This window comes from Trichosurus vulpecula, chromosome 3 (genome assembly GCF_011100635.1).
Source record: "Trichosurus vulpecula isolate mTriVul1 chromosome 3, mTriVul1.pri, whole genome shotgun sequence".
In the NCBI taxonomy this organism is placed as follows: Eukaryota; Metazoa; Chordata; class Mammalia; order Diprotodontia; family Phalangeridae; genus Trichosurus; species Trichosurus vulpecula.
In genome coordinates, this window is record NC_050575.1 from 64,880,838 (window position 1) to 64,904,835 (window position 23,998).

General features: G+C 39.0%; 1 pseudogene; it reads left to right on the forward strand.

Annotated features, from left to right (window-relative positions):
* Positions 1 to 23,331: 23,331 nt before the first annotated feature.
* Positions 23,332 to 23,710, forward strand: LOC118842079 (annotated as a pseudogene).
* The last annotated feature ends 288 nt before the right edge of the window (positions 23,711 to 23,998 follow it).

Below are 23,998 nucleotides of genomic sequence, written 5' to 3' on the forward strand. Positions count from 1 at the left end.
CAGCAAGGTGAGACAATTAGGCCTTTCAGAAAGGATGGATGGGAGAGGAGTGTTTCTCTCAAGAGACTTTCTCTAGGTTATATTTTTTTTTATTCTGGCTGGAGTCAAACCCCTTTAAAAAAAAGTTTTCCCCAGAATAGCAGATGTAGAGGGACAACAACCTTCAGGAATTCTTCTATAAATAGGACATTGGTCTATTACTTGGCTAAAGCAAACCAGCACTGTTCTCTTTTCTTTCCTCTGATAATGAGGGGCACAATGTTTCTGGCCTTTAGGACACTCCATACTCCTGTGATTGACAGAAGGAATGAAAATAGCATAGAAAAGAAAACCAGAATATCCATAGTGGTCTAAATATAAGCTGCATCCTTTCCCCTCTCTCCTCCACAAAATTGGCTGGTATAAAACCTAAATGCAGTCTGAAATGGGTGTTATTTTTTAGTATTACTAAAAGATACATATGCACACATATATAGTGAAAAAACTATATATACATCTATGTTAATATACATATTCTACAAAAACTATATATATATTCACTTCAAAGTGATTTTATTTTAGGACTATGGTCTTTATTCATAGACATCCTATATTTGGAATGAAATGTTATTTTCTCCCTCGCCCCTCTACACACATTTCGAGTCAATTCAATTATATACATGTTCAAACACCTACTGTATATGTAAAGCATTGAGCTTGGCACTGGAGACACAAATGCAAAAAAGGGGATGGCTTCAAGTTCCTGGCCTTCAAGAGGCTTACAATCTAGTGTGTGTGTGGGAATACAACATGTTTATAAATAAGGATGGCATAAGATAGAATGAGATGTGGGAAAATCTAAGAAAGATCTCAACGGACTCCTGAATGAAGATTTGAGGAGAGAGTCATTACTTTCATCTGGAAGGATGCGCAGGCAAATCAATTAAGGCTTCACGGAAGAGGTGACATCTGCACTGAGCCTTAAAGGAAAAGGATTTCAATAGACAGAGATACTAAGGGAATATTTGACTATTACTGCTGTCTCAAATTGTATGCACAATTCAACAAACAAACAAACAGAAACCTTGTATTTGTAATATGTGCAAAGCACAGAGGTAGTCAGGGGGTTAGATAATAAAAACAAATCTTTTTCCTCAAGGAACTTATATTTTACTGCTACTGGAAAAATAATTAATATATTCAAATGGATATTGCACACTGCTTGAGGATAAATGGCCAATTCCTTGCTCACTGTCATTTTGATCTCACAGAAGGATGTGTATGTTTTAAAAGTTTTATTCATGCCTTTTTTTCTCTCTGAATCTCAGAATAATTTCTGCGGCACGGTGGAAGAAGTGCTGTGCCTGGACTCAGGAAGACTCAGCTTCCCGCGTTCAAATCTGGCCTCAGACACTTACTGACTATGTGACCCTGGGCAAGTCACTTAACACATTTTACCTCAGTTTCTTCATCTGTAAAATGAGTTGGAGAAAGAAATGACAAACCACTCCAGTATCTTTGTCAAGAAAACCCCAAATAGGGTCATGAAGAATCAGACATGACTGTAAAATGATTGAATAGCAATCATTTCTGAATATGCCTCTTCTTCCATGCTCTCCCTTACTCCAGCCAGTGAACCTTCCCTAGTAAGAAATAATTAAGCAAAATCAACCAACCCATGAACTGTGTCTAATTGCAGCTGCAACATTTCTTACCCATAGTACCCTCCCCATCCCCACCTCTTCAACAAAGGGAAGGAAGGACATTTCTAGGGTTAAGATTTTAAGAGCAAGAAACTTTGAGACATTTCTCAGCCTAGATAAACATCCACAGAAGCCACTCAACTCATTTTGGTCCTTAATTACTGCAATGCTTGTTAGCATAGAATCTTTGGAGGAAGAGAGAGAGTTCAGTTAAATCTGAACTGATCGGCATTTTATTGTGTTATGATGTCTGGAAACAGTGTATTTTCTTGAAATAGCAGTGTGGCTCCTAGTGAGTAGGTGGCAAATGGTCGGCAAGTCATTGCTATTTTAGGGAGATGACTGAAGAAGAGTTTGGTCCAATTGCACTGAGAGTAGGGAAGTCTTAAAAAAAAGGAGGTGGTATAATTTATGACATGCAACCATTCTTGCTCATCACCCTGCTAATCCTTCTTCTTCATCAATAAAGGATTAATTATTCAATGGCCTTTTTAGTTCCAAATTAGCCCGATGGCACTTTCTCAAAGGAAAAAGAGGACAATTTATGGAGCAAGGGCCTTGTTCTTAACAAAGGAGTTTGAAGGTTGGGGATAACAGAGATAATACTCCCTCCTTCAGGGAGCTTATTAAAATAATTCATGTGTCTATTATGTTTTCTATGCTGACTCCTAATTCTATACCACCAGGCCTAATTTTTTTTTACCCCTGTTTGTTCTTTCATTTACATCTGCCTACGGGACAGGACATTTGCCTGTTCTATCATCACCTTGGACTCGAGATATCCAACTGTCAAATAGCTATTTTCTCCTCAAAAACTGCTTCACCTCCTCTTCCAATTTCTGCCAATGGGAAGTACCTCACCTATGACTTCTTTTTCATCCGTTACATCTTATCAGTCATCAAATCTTTTTGATTCTTCCTGCCTAATATATCTTGAATTGTCTCTTTTCATGTTCAATTCCACTTCCAGCATCCATTTCTGGCCCTGATTAGTTCATATCTTGATGTGATTGCTTACCTAGGAAGCCAATCAGATTCATAGATCAAGGTATGTCAGGGGGCTTGGTTCCTTGAGTTGGTTTTCAGTGATGAGTGAAGGTCTAGAAAGTAAAGAAAGGATGAAGTCTTGGAGTCGATGGCAAAGTTTTCTGGACCAGTTGCAAGAAGGATCTGGAATCTTGGGAATCTTGACCATGATTAGCAAGGCATAAGGCCAAGGGATATAGCCTTGAACAAATTTAAGGTTGCCTCATTTTACCCCAAAAAGTATAAATTCATGTGGGCTCAGCCATATCTTCCTTTCTGTGTGTTTCCTGTAGTAAGTTGTATGGTGATAAGGACATTCAAGGGTTCCAAACTACTACTGACTTAGTTTCTCATCTTCCTAACATCTATGGAGGTGGGGTGGAGTTTACCTGCAGTTGGCAAAATTAATTTGCAGAATAGAGCTGCAAATAGAAAATATCTGAGAGCAATAGAGAGCTAGTTGAGTCTCCTAAGACCTGTTATAAAGAAGACCAAATGGGTACTCAGGGTCTGAGCCAGCTCTGCTTCCCAGGACGAAACACAACGGTCACTTCAAATGGCTGTTCTGCCCAATATTAGCCAAAGGCATTATTTTAGAGACCTTAATTTCCAACCACCTGCTCCTCTCTTCATTTTGTCCTGTTCTATCCTTCATGAGTCCTGGTATGAGCTCATAAAATCACAGAGGCATAGTAGAAAGGGCCTTGGACTAGGAGATAGAACTAGCTTTGAGTTCAACTCAATTCAGTTCAATTCAAATCAGTTCAATTCAGTTCCGTTAATTTCAGTAAAGCTTTGTGAAGTTCTACTTTATTCAGTCCTCACAACAATTCTTTGAGGTAACTCTTACCATTGCCTCTATTTTATAGATGAGGAAGAGGTATCTCAGATTCGTTCTATAACTTAGTCAGGATCTCTTAGCTAGTTTAGGTTCTACCTCTGACAGTAGTCATGTGGCCTTGGACATGTTGCCTCCCTTTTCCAAACTCAGCTTTCCTGTCTGTAAAATGGGGTTAAAAATACTTGTGGCTTCCCTACCTCAGGGTATTTTGGTGAGAAAAGCCTTCTGAGAACTGCACAGTACCAGAGTGATGTGAAGTGCTGCTATTTGTAATATCTTTTTATTTTTCAAAGTTGCAAGAAGAACTTTGGGCCACATGCAGGAAAGAAACACCTCTCAGTAGGTATTTCTAAGCAGGAATGTGGTTCCACTGCTGTCCCTTCTGAATGTCCTTTTAACAGTCACTCTCACAAACTGCTTAGTCTAGAGCTACTCATTTTCCCGCTTTTAGAATTAAATCAGAAGAGAGAAAACAAAGATATTTTGAAGGCTCCTTCTCTCTCTCTCTCTCTTTTTTTTAACAAGCATTGTCTTTGGGACAAGAAGGAATACTTCCTTTGAAATGCTGATGGAAGTATAATACAAACATAATCCTTTCCCTTCTTTACTCACCCCTCTAATGTGTTTGTTGTTTCTCCCTATTAAAACACAAGTTTCTTGAGGGCAGGGATGTCACTCTTTACTATTTGTATCTCCAGTTCTTAACACTTTGAAGGCTCAATAAATGCATATTCGTCCATCCATCCATCCATCCATGTATTCTCTGGCACCTAAACCTGTGTACTGAAGAGAGTATACAAAAACCTGCGTTTTAAAAGGAGAGCATGGCGTTTTGGGGCACTGGGGTCGCTGAATGTTTCCCAGTTTTTGGATCGCTCTTTGTACTTGGGGTGGCTATGGTTCTATGGAGCCCCCAGAACAACAAAGGCCTGAAGGAAAACAGGCCAGTGGAAGTGCTGGGCATGGTTTCCCTGGGGGGCAGAGCAAGAGATAATCCCTTCTTCCCAGGGTTTAAGCTGATAATCCTGGGCCCCGAGGACTGTGCTGAAAGGGTGAATGTCCTGAGATTATATTGTATATGGAGTTTTGAAACAGGAGTGGAGAATGGCCTTGGAGACTTGGAGAATGGCCTTCCTACAGATTTGGCAGGAGGAGCTGGTGAGAAAAAAGAAGAAGAGGAGAGCAGCTGCCGAAATACTGACCCAGACAGAGCAGAAGACTGCCTGTATGAGAACTTTGGAAAGGTGAGAACAGTGAGCTGCTTTCCAGCTGACTTTGGTGAGGAGAGCACAAACATGGGGAACCACCTACATCGGGATTCCAGAAGAAGCCAGGAGAGGGCAGCTGGAGCTAGACAACCAGGAACCCAGGGGCTTGGAATTCAGCCCTGGGGCAAGATGGAAACTTTGCAGCAAGGCACTGAGTCTGCCTTTTTGCTCCCTTCAGCTTGGGCTGCTTGGGATCCAGGAGGGAGGCATGGATTTGTTTTTGTTGGGGACCCTCAGGACTTGGAACCTGGGACTGGAACATAAAGGGGAGAACAGACCCCAAAAGAACTTTGTTTGGACTCTTTATTTGAAATTGGGACTTTGGGTGCCAAGTGGAAGCCTGCAAGGGAAGTTTGGGGAGGAGACATCCCCAAGAGAACTCTGTTTGTTTGTTTGCTTGTTTTAGGACTTTACTAACTAAAGCATGCCCATGCCTCAGGGTACTGGGGAAAAGCCTGCAATGGCAGGGAGATGCTCAAGAAGTACTTTATGAGCTAAAGAGATTAACTTGCTTTGACCTAGGGGAGGATCATGTTTGTATTGTAAACAAGTATTTGGGAATGTCACTGAATGATATGTTTTACTTTGTTGTGAATGATATGTTTTAGTCTCCTGTGTAATTGGATCACAATGTGTAACGGGTCAATGTATGTTCCAGGATACGTGGCTGATTAGATCATGTATTCTGGAACAAGGGGTGGAGTGTGTTGGTAAGCAAAATGGGCTCTTAGCATTTAGTTGGCTTTTGTTTCCTTTGAGTAATTCAGTGTATTTCACTGAGCCTTACTAGGTGCTAAGCCACAGGCCCAAACCCCTGTTAGGTGTAAAACCTATGTGGGTGTGACTGGGTAACCAAGGTGGGGCCCCAGGTGGGACTAACTAAGGGAGGGCCTAGTTTACACATGATTTTGAGTGATAGGTTTGGGACATCAGAGGCTCTTAGACCACATGGGTTTAAGTCGCCTCTTTGTGACGATTTTAGGTCACGTGGGTGAGTCACACATGTGACTCACCCCTGACCCTGAAAAAGATATAAAACCAGGGGTTGGTTTCTTCTTCTTTGGAGCTCTTTCCCACAGCAGTGGTGGCGCATGTGACTCTGGGTCAGCCCTTGTTCCGAGCTCCTGGGCTGAACCTAGATGTTGGTAACTATGAATTATATTGGGTCTGTCTGTTGATGTTTTTAATTTGTTTGTATTTTGCTCTGAAGTTTAGGGTGCTGGTCTTTTCCCCTGAACTAGGTGAATGATATTTGTATGCTGAATTAAAGTAAGCTTGTCAACCCCTTAACGTTGCTTTCCTTCGTTAAGCAGATCAAAAGAACCTGTGCTTTTGCAGTGTGCTGGTAGCGTTCTTGTTGGTTGGCTACTCTTGGTCTTTCACACCTACAACAGCTTCTAGCTGGATTGTTCAAACAGAGTGTTAGCTTTGAGCCTGAGAAGCCTCAGACACTTACTAGCTGTGTGACCCTGGGCAAGTCATTTAACCCCATTTGCCTCAGTTTCTTCATCTGTAAAATAAGCTGGAGAAGGAAATAGCAAACCACTCCATCATCTTTGCCAAGAAAACCCCAAAAGGGGTCATGAAGAGTCAGACACACCGAAAATGACTGAACAACAAATAGGAAACTCATTTGAACCCTCCCACAATTAAGGCATTATTCATATCTCAGAAGTTTGCAAAGGAGCAATATGATAAAATATACAAGGTCCTGCCTTTGCTAATGTTCAATATCTGGTTAGTTAACCAAGCAGGATAATGTGCTAAACATAGATTCAGGAAGACCTGGGTTCAGACAAGTTCCTTAACCTTTCTAAGCCTGCAATAACTCTCTAAGACCTTAAATCATACAGGGATTCAATCTGTCAGGTGGAGGGAATTTCTACATTAATGAAATCATGGTTCCCTTACAGGTATTGAGGTAAGATGTTTATACTGAGCATAAATCACCTCTTCAGGCTGATGGTAGGTTCTGGGCAGCCACTGAGCCTGTCTTGTAATGCATTGACTATTATCTCATTTGAGGTCTGGGGTTTATGCCAGGTCAATTTCCAGTGGAATGTTTTAATCTGTTCATAGCCTCTATTACCTATGCAGCTTGGTAGTCAATGATCAGTTGCTTCCAATTCACAATTGGACTGTTTATATTTTGTTAAGATTGTCCCCTGGTGTGATAGTTCCAGTTTTCAGACTGGAGGGAACAGTTGTATTTCCATAAACATTTCAAGTTCTTTTCATGTGAAATTACCTTGGCCCACCTTCTCTGAGGGCTTCTTGAGTGATAGATGGCAAAGAGTTCTGTTGTGCCTGATAACCAAGACTTCCCTTTCCTGGGTGGCCTTGATGGCTACAATTCTAGAAGGCTGCATCTGAGGCTGCGCTCTGGACATCCAGGGAGCTGAGTGAGTTGTTAAATGGTGGTTAAAGGAATCAGCTGCTGATGGAAGCCGGGAGGATGCTTAGCTCAGTGAGGCTCTGGCTTTCTTGGCAAAAGACCTGCTGGAGAGAGCCATGTCTGCTGCCAAATATTTTTATGGTGGGCACTCATCCAGACCCTATTATCTGTCAGGGAGTCTTCATCCCCTGGACTCCATGTGATGATCTGTTTTCCAGGATACTCTCCCTGGTTGTTAATTAATGTACCACCTGCTGTGGAGGTCCTCACTCAAGGGCCAAGTCTGTGGGTTTGAATGGGAAACTACGCTCTATACAAGCCAGGTGGATTAAGGAGGAGGAGGGGTCTCTGGTGTCTGAAAAGATTCATGAACAGCCTGGAAGACAACAGAACCCTCATTTATTACCTCATCTCTCCTGGGCAGCCTCAAACATCCAGAGAAACTCATCTCAGACTCTACGAGCTCTGCAATAATGACTCCCACAGAGCCTGGGGTGCAGTCTCTCTTTTTCTGTTTCACAATATACCATGGATTTAGTGCCCCTAGAACCTGAATTGGCTGGATGAAGAGATACCTGCTCTAAGCTGATTTGATGATGAAGCCCCTTCTTATTTGTCATTTTTTCCTCTCTGTTTTTTTTCTATGTATATCCCTAGCAAATGCTCCAAAACAACTAAAAATGGTCGATCAATGATTGTGGAAGAAAAACACCTAATGAGGCTCACTCAAAGAATGAAGGACTGGTGGTGTTGTGACAACTTTGGTCTCGTGCCTCATGAGGCTTCCTCATTATTTTTGACCTTGCAACACTACTGACCACTTGAACAGACATAAAAGAACAGTACATAGGGCAATGGCTACTTCTTTAGGAAAATGATTTATATCTGGAAGGGACTTTAGAAGCTAACACAATGCATTTATTTTACAGATGAGGAAATTGAAGCCCAAGGAAGTGAAGTGACTCAGCTAAGGACATACAATTAGTATCATAGAAGAAAATTGGACTCAGTTCTTTTGACTCCAGAGTCCATCTTAGAAAGCCTAGACTCTTAAACTTTTTTTAGAAAAATTATTTTAGTTTTCAACAATCATTTCCATAAGATTTTGAGTTACAAATTTTCTCCCCATCTCTATCCTCCCCACATCCCAAGGTGGCATGTATTCTGATTGCCCTTTTCCCCAGTCTGCCCTCCCTTCTATCACCCCACTCTGCCCCCCATCCCCTTCCCCCATACTTTCTTGTAGGGCCAGATAGATTTCTATACCCCATTGCCTTTGTATCTTATTTCCCAGTTGCATGTAAAAACAATTTTTAAACATTTGTTTTTATAAGTTTGAGTTCTAAATTCTCGCCCTTCTTCCCTCTCCACTCACCCTTCTTGAGAATGCAAGCAATTCAGTATAGGTTATACACATATTGTTATGCAAAACACTTCCATAAGTCATGTTATGAAAGACTAACTATATTTTCCTCCATCCTATCCTGTCCCCCTTTATTCAGTTTTCTCCTTTGACCCTGTTCCTTTTCAAAAGTGTTTGCTTTTGACTACCCCCTCCCTCAATATGCCCTCCCTTCTATCATTACCCCCTCTTATCCTCTTCCCCTCCATTTTCCTGTAGGTAAGACATCCAATTGAGTGTGTATGTTATTCCCTCCTTAAGACAAATCTGATGAGAGGAAGGTTGACTCATTCTCTTTCACCTACCCCTTCTTCCCTTCCATTATAACGGCTTTTTCTTACCACTTTTATGTGAGATAATTTACCCTATTCTATCTCTCTCTTTCTCCTCCCAATATATTCCTCTCTCACCTTTTAATTTTATTTTTTTAGATATCATCCCTTCATATTCAACTCACCCTGTGCCCTCTATCTCTGTTTCTGTCTCTGTCTCTCTATACATACATATAATACACACACATATTATATATATATATATATATATATATATATATATATATATATATATATGTCCTTCAACCACCCTAATACTAAGAAAGGTCTCACGGGTTACAAATATCATCTTTTCATCTTTCCATGTAGGCATGTAAACAGTTCAACTTTAGTAAGTCCCTTATGATTTCTCTTTCCTGTTTACCTTTTCATGCTTCTCTTGATTCTTGTATTTGAAAGTCAAATTTTCTATTCAGCTCTAGTCTTTTCATCAAGAATGTTTGAAAGTCCTCTATTTCATTGAAAATCCATTTTTTTCACTGAAGTATTATACTCAGTTTTGCTGGGTAGGTGACTCATGGTTTTAATCCTAGCTTCTTGACTTCTGGAATATCATATTCCAAGCCCTTTGATCACTTAGTGTAGAAGTTGCTAGATCTTGTGCTATCCTGATTGTGTTTCCACAATACTTGAATTGTTTCTTTCTGGTAAACTTTTTTTTTACTAAAGTGATCTATTATGAACTCATATTTAAACAATATAGCTGATCATACAGACATTTGAAATATCTTAAAAAAGAACATTGATATACTTGTCTGTAGCTCTTTAAGGTATAAAAAGCACTTGCCTGTGAGGTAAATGGTACAGGTATTATTATTATTATTTCCATTTTATAGATGGAGAAACTGAAGCTCAGATGAGGAATGAGTTGCCCAAGGTTCATAGGATTAATAAGTCTCAGGATCAGAACTGAGCTCATTTTGGTTTTTAGACACATGCTCTTTCCAATACATAGTAGTGCTACTCAGGGTACATTAAGTTACATCAACTTATCAATCTTCCCTCTCTGCTACCTTCTGACCTCTTCTTTGTCCATCCCTGCCTGTATGCCTCTTTCAATTTATATAGTTGTAATCAACTTGCATTTTGTGTCATATTTGCTTTATTCATTTCTCTATTTCTTTATATTTCTCATAGTTGGCCTTCTTAGCTGCAGTAGAAAATTCCATTTCATTAACATTCTATAGTATTGTTTGTTAGGCTATTTCCCTACTGTTGGACATTAATATTGTATCTAATTTTCACTCTAAGAAAAATAATTCAGCTATAAATACCCCTGTATGGATAGTTCTGTTTTCTTTTCTCTTTCTGAAATGCTCTTAGGGTACATTCCCAGCAGTAGGATTATTGGCACAAAGGGCTTAATTATTTTGATAACTTCAGAGTTTGTTTTAAATTGGTCCAATCTTTTTGCAGAACAATTTGCAATTCCATCATCAATGTATAATGTTACTGTTCCCCCATGACCCTCTTTACTAGCAATAAGCTTTGTAATTTTTGTTTACTCTTGAGTATGAGGTGCATCAGATAATGTGCATTTCTCTGATTATTAGGAGATTGAACACTTAAAAAGTATTATTTGGAATTGTGTTTCCTTTTCTATCCTTTTCTAAAATGATTATTCCTATCTTTTGACCACTCAGTCACAGGAGACAAATTATCACAAAACATTTTTTTATCAGCTCCTTGTATATTTTAGAAGTCCCAGGAGACTTCTATATTTGCTATATTTTCCACCAAATTTGTTAAAACAAAAACAAAACAAATAAACTACCCAGAACTCTTTAGCCTCTCTATATGGGCATTTCTTTATATGCTACATGAATGAATAGCTTAGACCAAAACCATTCCTGAATTTTAGCTGTGCTTCTAGTTCTAGCATCAGTCTTAAAGGTAGGTGAATTATGTATAAAATTGTTTGGGGAAGAGAGAGGAAGAGGGAAGAGAAAAGTGAAAGAAAAGAGAAGTAAGAACAGAGAGGGATAAAAGAGAGGGAAATATGTGAGAGAAAACAGGGACTATGGGGAAGAGATGAGGAAAAGGAGAGAGAGGAGAAGGGAGGAATAAAGAAAAAAATTAAAGAACAATAAAAATGAGAGGGAGAAGAAAGAGATTAAAGAGAAAAGAGGCACAGAGGGAATTAAAGGAGTGTATAGAAGAAGAAAGGAGACATTTATGGGCTTGAGTATGTCCAGAAAAGGGAGACAAGGATGGTGAGGGCACTCAAAGCTGTACCATATGAAGGACTGGTCAAAGGAACTAGGGATATTTTCTTAAAGAAAAGAAATCTTTGGGTAGAGAGAAAGACATAATTGCCAGTTTCAGTTATTTAAAAAGCTATCTTTGGAAAAAGGATTTAGACTTATTCTGCTTGGACCCAGGGAAAGAACTAGGTGAAAACTTTTGGAAATTACATGGAGTTAGATTTTAGCTCAGTGTAAGAAAGGACTTTTAATTTATTTTTTTAAAATAATTTAATAGATGCCTTTAATTTTTCCATCAAAATAGTTTCTGATGGAAAAAATTCAGATTTTGTGAAGCTTGTTAGCTATGCATATTATATTGGCCTGCCACTGTAAGAAAGAACCAAACAAGAAGAGGGAGTCCAGGGAGTACATTTCTTATTAGTTCTCTGGTTTTTAAAATTTTTCCCCAAATTCAATTTTATTATTTTTTCCAATGAAAAATATTTATTTTTTCTCCTGACCACTCACTGCTTCCCTTGAACAATTAAAAAAGGAAAAATAAAACCTCCGCAACCAATCTGCAAAATAAAAATATAAAACAATTTTCCTTTAACCAAGTCCAAAAATGCATGTTTGATTCTGCATTTTAAGTCTATCACCTCTTAGGCAAGGGGTGAGGGGCATCTTCAGTCCTTTGGAATCATGGTTTGCCATTGAATTCATCAGAGCTCTAAAGTATTTTGGAGTTGTTTCTCTTTATGATGTTGCTGTCATTGGATAAATTGTTCTCCTGGTTCTACTCATTTTACTCTGCATCAGTTTATAGACATCTCAGTTTCCTTAGAAATTGCCCACTTAGTTATTTCTTATGGCTCAATTATATTCCATTTTGTTATTATAACACTCTGTTTAACTGTTCTCAAGCATGTCATCACCCTCTTAGTTTCCAGTCTTTTTACTACTACAGAATGAACTACTGTAAATATTTTTGTACAAAAGTCCTTTTTTTCTTTTAATATGATCTCTTTGGGGGTTTATAGACCAAAGAATGGTATATCTGGATTAAAGGGTTTAGTTTAGTGACTTTTTGGGTATAGTTCCAAGTTGTTTTCCATATTCACATGTCTATTTTCCCACACCCTTCCCAATATTTGTCATTTCTCCATTTTGGCGCCTTTGCCAGTCTGATGGGTGTGAGGTAGAAACTCAGAGCTGCTTTAATATACAATTTTTAAAGTACTAGTGATCAGCGTTTTTCATATGGTTGTCAATAGCTTGGAGTTCTCCCTTAGAAAACTTTCCTGCTCATATCCTTTTACCATTTATCTACTGGGATATGGCTCTTAGTCTTAAAAAATTTGAATCAGTTCCTTGTATATCTTGGATATGAGATCTTTATCAGAGAAATTTGCTGCAAATATTTTTTTCTCTGGTTACATTTTTATACCAATTAAAATGCATTGTTTTTGTTTGTACAAAAACTCTTAAATTTTATGTAATCAAAATGGTAAATTTTTACTTTCTGAGATCCTTTCTATTCCTTGTTTGATCATGAACTATTCCCTTATTCATAAATTTCTTCTTAGCTCCTCTAATTTGCACATTTTCACCTTTCATGTCTAAATCAAATATCCATTTGGAATATGTCTTGGCATACAGTGTGTAATATTAGTTTATGCCTAATTTCCCTCAGACTGATTCTCAGTTTAAGGAAGAACTTTTAACAATCAGTGTTGTTAAAAAGTGAAAACAGATGTCTAACGATGCACTGAGCTTCCCATCACTAGGGATGTTTAAGCAAAGGCTTCATGGGAGTGTTATAGAGGGGATTCCTGAATGGGTTGCAGATGACCTCTGAAGCCCCTTCTAACTCAAATTCCATTTGTGATTGAAGGTAAAGAGAGGAGAGGAGAAATGAAGAGAGAGATGAGTAAATTTCACCTTCTAGCCAAGTCAGCCAAATCTTCTAAACATATTGGCTACTTAGCTAGCAGGTGCAGCAGAAGTGAGTTGATTTTTTAATACCCAAGGGCTAATGCTCCCAGATGGTTCAAGATGCCTACCTGTGTGTACAAAAACTAAGCAATCATCTTGCCTTCCCAGGCCACCTGGAAACAGCAGGAACCCTTGTAGGCATAATTGTACCTTCAAATTTTAGCAGAATGTTCAGGCATTTCCAACTTCTAGAGCCTGCATCAGGATCCTACATCTTTAAAAAAATATTTAGGAAAGAAAGCACTATCAGATTTCATTCTCTAAAAGCAATGCTTGGAACACTGAAATTGAGGGTTAACTCCCAGGGCCCAGGGCCCAGCACTTGGCTGCCAAGGCTCCATGGTGTAGAGAGAAAGGCAGTGGTTTGGGAATAGGAAGACCTGGGTTTGAGCCTAGGCTGTGCTACTTACCAAATCTATTCCAAAAACATTATTAAATGCATACTATATGCAAGGCATTTTTCTAGTTTTGAGGATGCAAAACATAACCAAACAATCCTGGCCCTCAAATAGCTTCTATTTAATTATTATATGCGTGTTTGGAATATAATACATACATAAGTAAGTAAATACAAAAGAAATACCAAATGGTAACATGAAATAATTTCAAGAGGATGAGAGTTCTTAGAGGGAAGGACAAGAAAGGCCTCACACGAGAGGAGCCCTATTATCTGTACTTTGATGGAAGCTGAGCATTCTACCTTGAGAAAGTCACTATCCCTCTCTGGGCTCCTATTTTTTCATCTGCAAAATGGAGCTAACTGCACTAACCTACCTTAGAGAAGTGTTATGGTTTGTGAATTGTAGAGTGCAATAGGAATATGAATGATTGTTATTGATAGTAATAACTCTCATGGGACTCCATGGAGGAACAAATGAACCCCATTTGTAGTTTCTGACTCCTTCTAAAGGGAGAATAAAAAGAACTTGACTCCTTTAGAAAAAAAAATTAACTTAGCTTTCAGAGTCGCAAGAGTTATAGCAATGAGAAGTCATTAGATACATAGGGCTGCCCTTTGACAGAAAAGGAAAGTGAATGAGAAAGGATTAAGTATGACTGTGTATATATATTCTGCGGCACATAGAGAATGGAGATATCACAAACAATTAGATAGAACGAGTTTCTCAAACTACAAGGCACTCACTTGAAAAGGCCTGGCCCTTGGAGGCTTGAGGATAAATGACTTTTTCCACAACAGGCAATTAGCTCATGTAGCAGGTTCCCAAGGGTAGCCACAAACGTTGATTTACATGGACACTGGCAAGGAATTGTTTCATAACTCCTTCCTTGGCTGACTTAGGAGAGATGGGCAGGAAGAAGGAAATACTTGTGGAATTATACCATCTTGAATCAAGTCATGTGTGAGGGATGGTGAAAAGATCTGGGAGGGCTGAAGTCCAAGAATGTAAGGTAGCTATAACATGAAAGAACATGTATTTTCATAGCAACTTACAGGTTGGGAATGCCTTTCATTCCCCATCACCTCATTTGACCTTCATTTCATGGCCACCTATATTAGGAAGGCAGAATTTATGATTTCAAAGAGAATCTCATACGTGCCCAAAAGGTCTGGAACCGCAGGATATAAGGAATTCTCTAGGCAGAAGGCAGAAGAACTAAAGAATGTATTTACACTCCACAATAACAAGCCCACAAACCAGCGTCCCCATTTTGATATTTTCATCAAAAGCTTCCAGGCCCAATAAGTCCGCCTCACAAGGGTAACCAGGAGGCCACAGAGAAGCGAGATGGTATAAGGCAAAATCATATACATGCTTCCCCTCTACGGTAAGAAGATTACCCACTAGCCTCCAGTCAGCTCTGCTACCGGCAGCTCAGCTTCGGCTGTAGGCGTCTCTGGCTCCAACCGGAAAAGGAAAGAAGGATCTTCAAGCTGTCCTCTCCCCTCTTATAGAGTTTTTGATATCATCAAGCGCCGCCTGAATGACCAGGGCCGATTGGTTCTTGACTTGGCCCCTCCCCCTAGCGTAGGCCACGTTAACACACCTCCCCTCAGCCAGCCCCACGACTCATCACACAGGAAGCTCTCCAATCCCGGGCATGGTCGCTGGGCCTCCTGCCCCGGAAGAGCAAGCCCCAGCATCCAGGGAAGCTCAACGAGGCAAGCTGAGTCATTCAAAGAAAACAAAGTCCATTCTGGCTACACCACCTATTAGAATCTCTGTTTTTTAAAAAATCTAGTTCAAGCATTACCTTCTTTATGAGGACACTACTGGTTCCCACAACTACTAGCTCCTCTCCCCTTCTTCCGTCATTGATCACCTTAGATTTATTTTGAATATAGGTGTCTATGTATAGGTAGTACTCTGTATGATCTAATCCCCCATGTCCCACTGGCATATGGGTTGGGACCCCAGAGGACAACTGATTACTCCCCTTAGGATTCTTGGAGGTAAACCTGAAGGGTGAAGGTTTCTTGTACCGTCACCAATGAGCCCCTGTCTGGTATGCTAATAAATATCAATCAGCCAGTTTTCATAAATTCTCTTTTACAAAGAGAAAGGTATAGAAAGGGTAAAAGTTATAAAAATGCTTTTCCACCCCCAACTCAAGGGGTTCTCTATCCTTACACACACATGATCCATGGGGAGAGGTGGCTTAAATTTAGAGAGCTCATGTGGTTAAAGTGTAAACTCACAGCTCCTGGTCACCTGTTACTCTTTTCCCCTCATTTGGTGGAGTCTTCATGAGTCCTCACCTTAGATACAGCTCTCTGCTGAACTCTGAGGATCCTTGTACAATCCTGAAGCTGCCCTTCTTAGTGAGATTCTGTTGTCAACTACTTGACTGCCACTGGGTAGCACAGACACCCAGCTCCAGTAGATATCATCATCCCTGGGTGCCAAAGGAACCTTGACATATTCTGATGAGTCCAAGTTGACAAGTTCAATGAGTCAAGGGGAGGAGAGAAACTCAGTTCTCAATCCCTTCCAGCAACTTCTCTCATGACATCATCTATCTTCATTTGATAATCAAATGACTGGTTCTTCAAAATCTATTAAGGACTTATTCACACCTATTTTACACCTCCCCCCATTGATTGATTTAATTCAGCTGTCTGGGCCTTCTATGATTAATTGTGGGTGGAGTGGACCCCTATACTTACATGTGCTTGTTGTCTTCTCTGATAGAATTCAAGTTCCTTGAGGGCAAAGAGTTTGTCTTTGTATCCTCAGTACCTAGTAGTCTGCTTTGCGCACAGTGGGTACTTACTAAATGCTTGTTGATTGATTGCTGCAGTTTGCAGACTTGTGATTTCTTCAGCATTTATAGGAAACTCCATTTACTGATACAGGTGAACACACACTCTGAAAGTCATCCATTTATTAAGCACTTTTTGATGCAGGTACTGTCCTTGGTCCTGGGGATATGAAGACAAAAGTGAAACCCATTCTCGTTCTTAAGGAGCTTATGTTCTATCAGAGGGGACAACATGTACATCTATCCATTTAGAAGGAGGTGTAGTTAGGCAGTGCAGGGGATAGAGCACTGGGCCTGAAGTCAGAAAGACCTGAGTTCAAATGTGGACTCAGATGCTTCCTAGCTGTGTGATCCTGGGCAAGTCACTTAAACTCTATTTGCCTAGTTTGCCTCATCTGTAAAATGAGGATGAGAATGGTACAGCTATTATGACAATTGAAAGGGATATACATAGGTTGTGAATGCCTGTATAAATTAACTGATGTAAAGATAAAAAATATAAGTAAGAGATATAAAGGGAGGGCTATGAGAGAAGAGGTAAGGAGGTAGTAGAAAAGGGTAAATTACACCAAATGAAGTGGCACAAAAACATATGATAGTAGAGGGAAAGAAGGGAGGGAGAAGAGAAGTATTTGAGCTTTACTGTCATCTGATCTAGTTCAAGAAGGGAATAACATACCCCGATAAGTTTAGAAATCTAACTTATCCTACGGGAAGTAGGAGGGGAAGGGGGGAAAAAAGGGAGGGGGGGTGGTCAGAAGGGAGGGGAGAAGTAGCAAGTGAGAAATGATAAGATAAGGGAGGGGAGTAAAGAGGGAGGGTAAACTGAGGAAGGCGGCAGTCAAAAGCAAAATTTAGTTGAGGAGGAGAAGGGGAAAGGGAGAAATAAAAGCATAAACAGGGGGACCTGGGATGGAGAAAAAGACACAGATAGAAATCATAACCCTGAACGTGCAGGGGATGAACATTCTCACAAAACAGAAGCAGACAGCAGAATGGATTACAAACCATAATCCTACAATATGCTGTTTACAAGAAACGCATTTGAAACAGGGGGATACACATAGGGTAAAGGTAAAAGGCTGGAGTAAAATATACTGTGCCCCAGCTAAAGTAAAAAAAGCTGGTGTAGCAATCCTAATCTCAGACAAAGAAAAAGTAAAGATAGATTTAATTAAAAGAGATAAGGAAGGATATTATATCCTGCTAAAAGGCACCATAAACAATGAAGCAATATCATTGCTTAACATATATGCACCAAGTGGTAAGGCGAACAAATTCTTAGAGGAGAGGTTAAGGGAGTTACAGGAAGAAATAGACAGCAAAACTATAATATTGGGAGACCTCAACCTCCCCCTTTCTGAACTTGATAAATCTAACCTCAAAATAAATAAGAAAAAAGTTAAGGAGGCAAACAGAATTTTAGAAAAGGCAGATATGATAGACCTCTGGAGAAAACTGAATGGGGATAGAAAGGAATATACTTTCTTCTCAAAAGTACATGGCACATACTCAAAAATTGACCATGTACTAGGGCATAAAAACCTCACAATCCAGTGCAGAAAGGCAGAAGTAGTGGAAGCATCCTTTTCAGATCATGATGCAATAAGAATCATTTTAAATAAAGAACCGTGGAAAAATAAGCTAAAAACTAATTGGAAACTAAATGATCTAATTCTAAAGAAGGAGTGGGCCAAAGAACAAATCAGAGAAACAATTAATAACTTCATTCAAGAGAATGACAATAATGAAACAACATACCAAAACTTATGGGATGCAGCAAAAGCAGTTCTGAAGGGAAGTTTCATATCCCTAAATGCTTACATGAATAAAATAGGGAAAGAGGAGAGCAATGATCTGGGCATACAGCTGAAAAAGCTAGAAAAAGAGCAAATTGAAAATCCCCAATTAAACACCAAATTAGAAATACTGAAAATCAAAGGAGAGAAAAATAAAATTGAAACCAAGAAAACTGTTGAATTAATAAATAAAACAAAGAGCTGGTTTTATGAAAAAACCAATAAAATTGATAAACCTTTGGCCAATTTGATTAAAAAAAAGAAAGAAGAAAATCAAATTACCAGTATCAAAAATGAAAAGGGTGAGTTCACTTCTAATGAAGAGGAAATCAAAACAATAATTAGGAATTATTTTGCCCAAGTGTATGCCCATAAATCTGACAACCTTAGAGATATGGATGAATATCTACAAAAACATAAACTGCCCAGGTTAACAGAAAAGGAAGTAAAATTTCTTAATAACCCCATCTCAGAAAAAGAAATTGAGCATGCCATCAATGAACTCCCTAGGAAAAAATCTCCAGGGCCAGATGGTTTTACATGTGAATTCTATCAAACATTTAAAGAACAACTAATTCCAATACTTTGTAGACTATTTGGGAAAATAGGTGAAGAAGGAGTCCTACCAAATTCTTTTTATGACACAAATATGGTACTAATATCCAAACCAGGTAGAGTCAAAACAGAGAAATAAAATTATAGACCAATTTCTCTAATGAATATTGATGCAAAAATTTTAAATAAAATATTAGCAAAAAGATTGCAGCAACTCATCACGAGAATAATCCATTATGACCAGGTAGGATTTATTCCAGGAATGCAAGGCTGGTTCAATATTAGGAAAACTATTAGCATAATTGACCATATCAACAACAAAACTAGCAGAAACCATATGATCATCTCAATAGACGCAGAAAAAGCCTTTGACAAAGTACAACACCCATTCCTATTAAAAACACTAGAAAGCATAGGAATAAATGGAACCTTCCTTAAAATTATAAATAGCATCTACCTAAAACCATCGACAAGCATTATTTGTAACGGGGATAAGCTAGATGCATTCCCAATAAGATCAGGGGTGAAACAAGGATGTCCATTATCACCCCTATTATTCAATTTGGTACTAGAAACGTTAGCTGTAGCAATAAGAGAAGAAAAAGAAATTGAAGGAATTAGAATAGGCAAAGAAGAAACTAAATTATCCCTTTTTGCAAATGATATGATGATTTATTTAGAGAATCCTAGTGAATCAAGTAAAAAACTACTTGAAATAATAAACAACTTTAGCAAAGTTGCAGGATAAAAAATAAACCCACATAAATCCTCAGCATTCCTATACATTACTGACAAAGCCAAACAGTAAGAAATAGAAAGAGAAATTCCATTCAAAGTTACTGTAGACACTATAAAATATTTGGGAGTCTATTTGCCAAGACAAACCCAGGGCCTATATGAACATAACTATGACACACTTTTCACGTGAATAAAGGCAGATCTAAATAAATGGAAAAATATCAGTTGCTCATGGTTAGGCCGACCTAATATAATAAAAATGACAATTTTACCTAAATTAATCTATCTATTCAGTGTCATACCAATCGAACTACCAAAAATTATTTTACTGAGTTGGACAAAATAATAACAAAATTCATCTGGAAAAACAAGAGATCTAGAATATCTAGGGTATTAATGAAAAGAAATGCTAGAGAAGGTGGCCTAGCCATACCAGATATTAAACTGTACTACAGAGCAGCAGTCATCAAAACTACCTAGTACTGACTAAGAAACAGGGGTGTGGATCAGTGGAATCGGATAGGGACACAAGATGGAGAAGTCAACAACTATAGCAATCTACTCTTTGATAAACCCAAAGAGGCCAGCTTCTGGGCCAAGAATTCACTATTTCACAAAAACTGCTGGGAAAATTGGAAAAGGGTAGGGCAGAAACTGGGCATAGACCAATATCTTACACCATATACCAGAATAAAGTCAAAATGGGTTCATGATCTAGGAGTAAAGGCTGATACTATAAGTAATTTGGGAGAGCAAGGAATAGTTTACTTATCAGATTTATGGAAAAGAAAAGAATTCATGACCCAACAAGAGATAGAGAGCATTACAAAATGCAAAATGGATAAGTTTGATTATGTTAAATTGAAAGGTTTTTGTACAAAAAAAGCCAATGCAACAAAAATTAGGAGGGAAGCAGAAAATTGGGAGAAAATCTTTGCAACTAGTATCTCTGATAAATGCCTCATTTCTAAAATATACAGGGAACTGAGCCAAATATATAGGAATACAAGTCATTCCCCAATTGAGAAATGGTGAAAGGATATGAACAGGAAGTTTTCAGAGGAAGAAATTAAAGCTGTCTATAGGCATATGAAAAAATGCTCTGGATCACTACTGACTAGAGAAATGCCAATCAAAACAACTCTTAGATACCACAACTCTCTTGTAAGATTGGCTAAAATAACAAAGCAGGAGGATGATAAATGCTGGAGAGGATGTGGGAAAATTGGAACATTGTTACATTGCTGGTGGAGTTGTGAGATGATCCAGCCATTTTGGAGAGTAATTTGGAACTATGCCCAAATGGCCATAGGAATGTTCATACCCTTTGACCCAGCAATACCACTTCTAGGGTTGTATCCCAAAGAAATCACACAAGAGGGAAAGGGACCCATATGTACAAGGATATTTATAGTGGCTCTCTTTGTGGTAGCCAAGAATTGGAAATCAAAGGGATGCCCATCAATTGGGGAATGGCTGAACAAGCTATGGTATATGAAGGTAATGGAATACTATTGTGCCATAAGAAATGGGGATGATGCAGACTTCGTAATAACCTGGAAAAACCTACACGACATAATGCTGAGTGAGCGGAGCAGAGCCAGGAGAACATTGTACACAACCACAGATATATGGATTCCGTGAGGACCAACCCTGACAGACTTCGTTCTTCTCAGCAACGCAAGGTGCAAGGACAACTCCAGGGGACTCACGATGGAGAATGCTATCTTCATCCAGAGAAAGAACTGTGAAGTTTGAATGCAGATTGAGGCACACTACATGCTCGCCTTTTTTCTTCTCTTTTGTTTTTGTTTTTGGGGTTTTTTTTTTGGTTCTGTCTCTTCTTTCTCATGATTCATTCCATTGGTCATAATTCTTCTCCACAAAAAAAACCAAAACAAAAACAGATGTTCAAAAACAAAAAAAGAAGTTTTTGCATGCAACTAGAAAATAAGATACACAGGCAATGGGGCGTAGAAATTTATCTTGCCCTACAAGAAAGAAAGGGAAAAGGGGATGGGAGGGGAGTGGGGTGACAGAAGGGAGGGCTGACTGGGGAACAGAGCAACCAGAATATATGCCATCTTGGAGTGGGGGGAAGGGTAGAATTGGGGAGAAAATTTGTAATTCAAACTCTTGTGAAAATCAATGCTGAAAACTAAATATATTAAATTAAAAAAAAAGAAGAGCAGGCAAAAAAAATAGCACCTACCTCTCAGGGTTGTTATGAGGAACAAATGAACTAATACTTGTAAACAGCAATTAGTACAGTTGCATATAGTTGGCATTTAATAAATGCTTGTTCCCTCTTCATTGTGGAATAAAAGAACGCAGCTAGCTAGTAGAGATTAGTACTTTCATGTCTTAGAACAACAGAATCATCAATTCTTAGTACCAGAAGGGACCATCTAACCTAGGGCCCTAATTTTGTAAATGAGGAAGAGTTCTATTTCCTAAGACCTTAGCCAAGGTAACATGGGAATTTCTGGGAAGAGCTATGACTAGTCCCCACATATTTCCATAGTTGTGGGCCTGTTGCACCATACTATTTTGGGGGTTAATATTTTTGTGGGTATGGTCATGAAATATGAAATTGTATTCAGTTCACAGCTGTAGCAACAAGATGCTTATGGCCTTAAGTCCTGTTTGGGTCTCCCTCCCAGTTAAAGAGTTTCTGCAGCTACTTGTTTTATTTTAATTATGGGAAAGCAACAGACTTCATCCCAGGTAATAAAGACATTGAACAGTGAACATTTTTGACCCCGAGGAATTCCTGGAAAAACTGAGGAACAAAAAGGTAAATGATCTGCCCAAGGTCACAGTGACATTATGATGGAATTTAACTTCAATGTAGCTCAACTTAGCAAATAATTTTTAAGCACTTACTATACACCAGACACAATGCTAAAGGCTAGAGATAATGAAAAACGAAAAATGAAGCAATTTGATGAAGTTCAAGGAGATTACATTCTACTGCCGGGTGGTTGCACAGTCTAAACTATGTTCTAATTTAGAACCAAGACTTAAACCTTGCAATTTCCTTTCCCTTCTCTCAGGATCATCATTCCTTTTAGGATAAAGAAACTGTAGTTGGAGTTATTATGGTATCTCTGTCTCAAAGGTTTAGCCCTCCCTGGTTGTAGCTCTAAGCTATTTGCTCTAGGCATTTACTAAAATAAGTTCTGAGAATCAGAGAAGTTGCGAATTTCTCTTTCAGAGAATGTCAGAATCTTAGAGTTGGAAAGGATCTTTGAGGTCACTGAGTCCAACACTAGCAGGGATTCCCTCTATAATATCCATGACAAGTAGTCACCCAACCTCTGTTTGAATACTTTGAGGGATAGAAAACTCAGCACTTCCCAAGTCAGCCCATTTGACTTTTCAAGAGCTGTAATTATTAGGAAGTTCTTTCTCATATGAAGCTCAAATATCTTTTTTTTTACCCTACAACTTTTCTCTATTAGTTCTACTTATGTCCTAAGGGGACAAGAAGAACAAGCCTAATTCTTATTCCAAATTGACAGCCCTTCAGATTTTTGAAGACAGTTCTCATGTCCTTATATCAAGTCTTCTCTTCGCCAGAGTCAATATCCCTGGTTCCTTTCATTTCTAAATAGAATGGCAGTTTTGAGTACTCTCATCCTTCCTAATGGGTCTTCTCTGGACATTCTCGCCCTCCATTCTAAAACATTGAACACAAAATGGATCACAATGCTTCTTGTATGGGCTGACCAGAGCCTAAAGACAGGAAAAAACATTTTAAAAAAATTCTTACCTTGTCCAATAAGCATGGAAACCAGAAAAAAATTGTGCAGGTGGAAAACAAAGGAACCGAGCCCAGTGGAGATCACTTTATGAATTATATCTGAAAAGAGATGGTTTGAGAACTTATGCAGGTTGGCCTGGCCAGAAAGCCCAAGATGTGCAGCTTCCTGGGGCAGGCAGACCTTCAAGTTGTTTATGAGAGACATGCCAGCCTCTATTTCTGTTGTACTATTGAGAGCCAAGACAATGAGCTCATCACATTGGAAATGATCCACCAATACATGGAGCTCCTAGACAAATATTTTGGCAGTGTGTGCCAGTGCATGTGAACTAGACATCATCTACAACTTTGAGAAGGCTTACTTCATATTGGATGCATCTCTGGCGGGTGGTGATATCTGGACTACCTCTAAGAAAAGTGTGTGAAAGCCGTAGGACAAGCAGATGAACTTCAGGAGGAAGAGGTGTCACCTCAGGGTCCTGGAGGAGATGGGTTTGGTATAGCTCTCCACCCTGATGGATGATACAAGGCAGAGTTGGGATCAGGGCATAGGTGGTTGTTTTGAACTCCACACATTCAGATGAATAATAATGATAGCTAACATTTATGTAGCACTGACTTTGTAAGCGCTATACAATTATTACCTCATTTGATCCTCAAAACAACCCTGAGTGCTATTATTATCCCCATTTACAGGTGAGGAAACAGACAAACAGAGGTTAAGTGACTAGGGTCACACAGCTTGTAAGTGACTGGGGCCAGATTTGACCTTCCTCCGGGCTCTGTTTCCT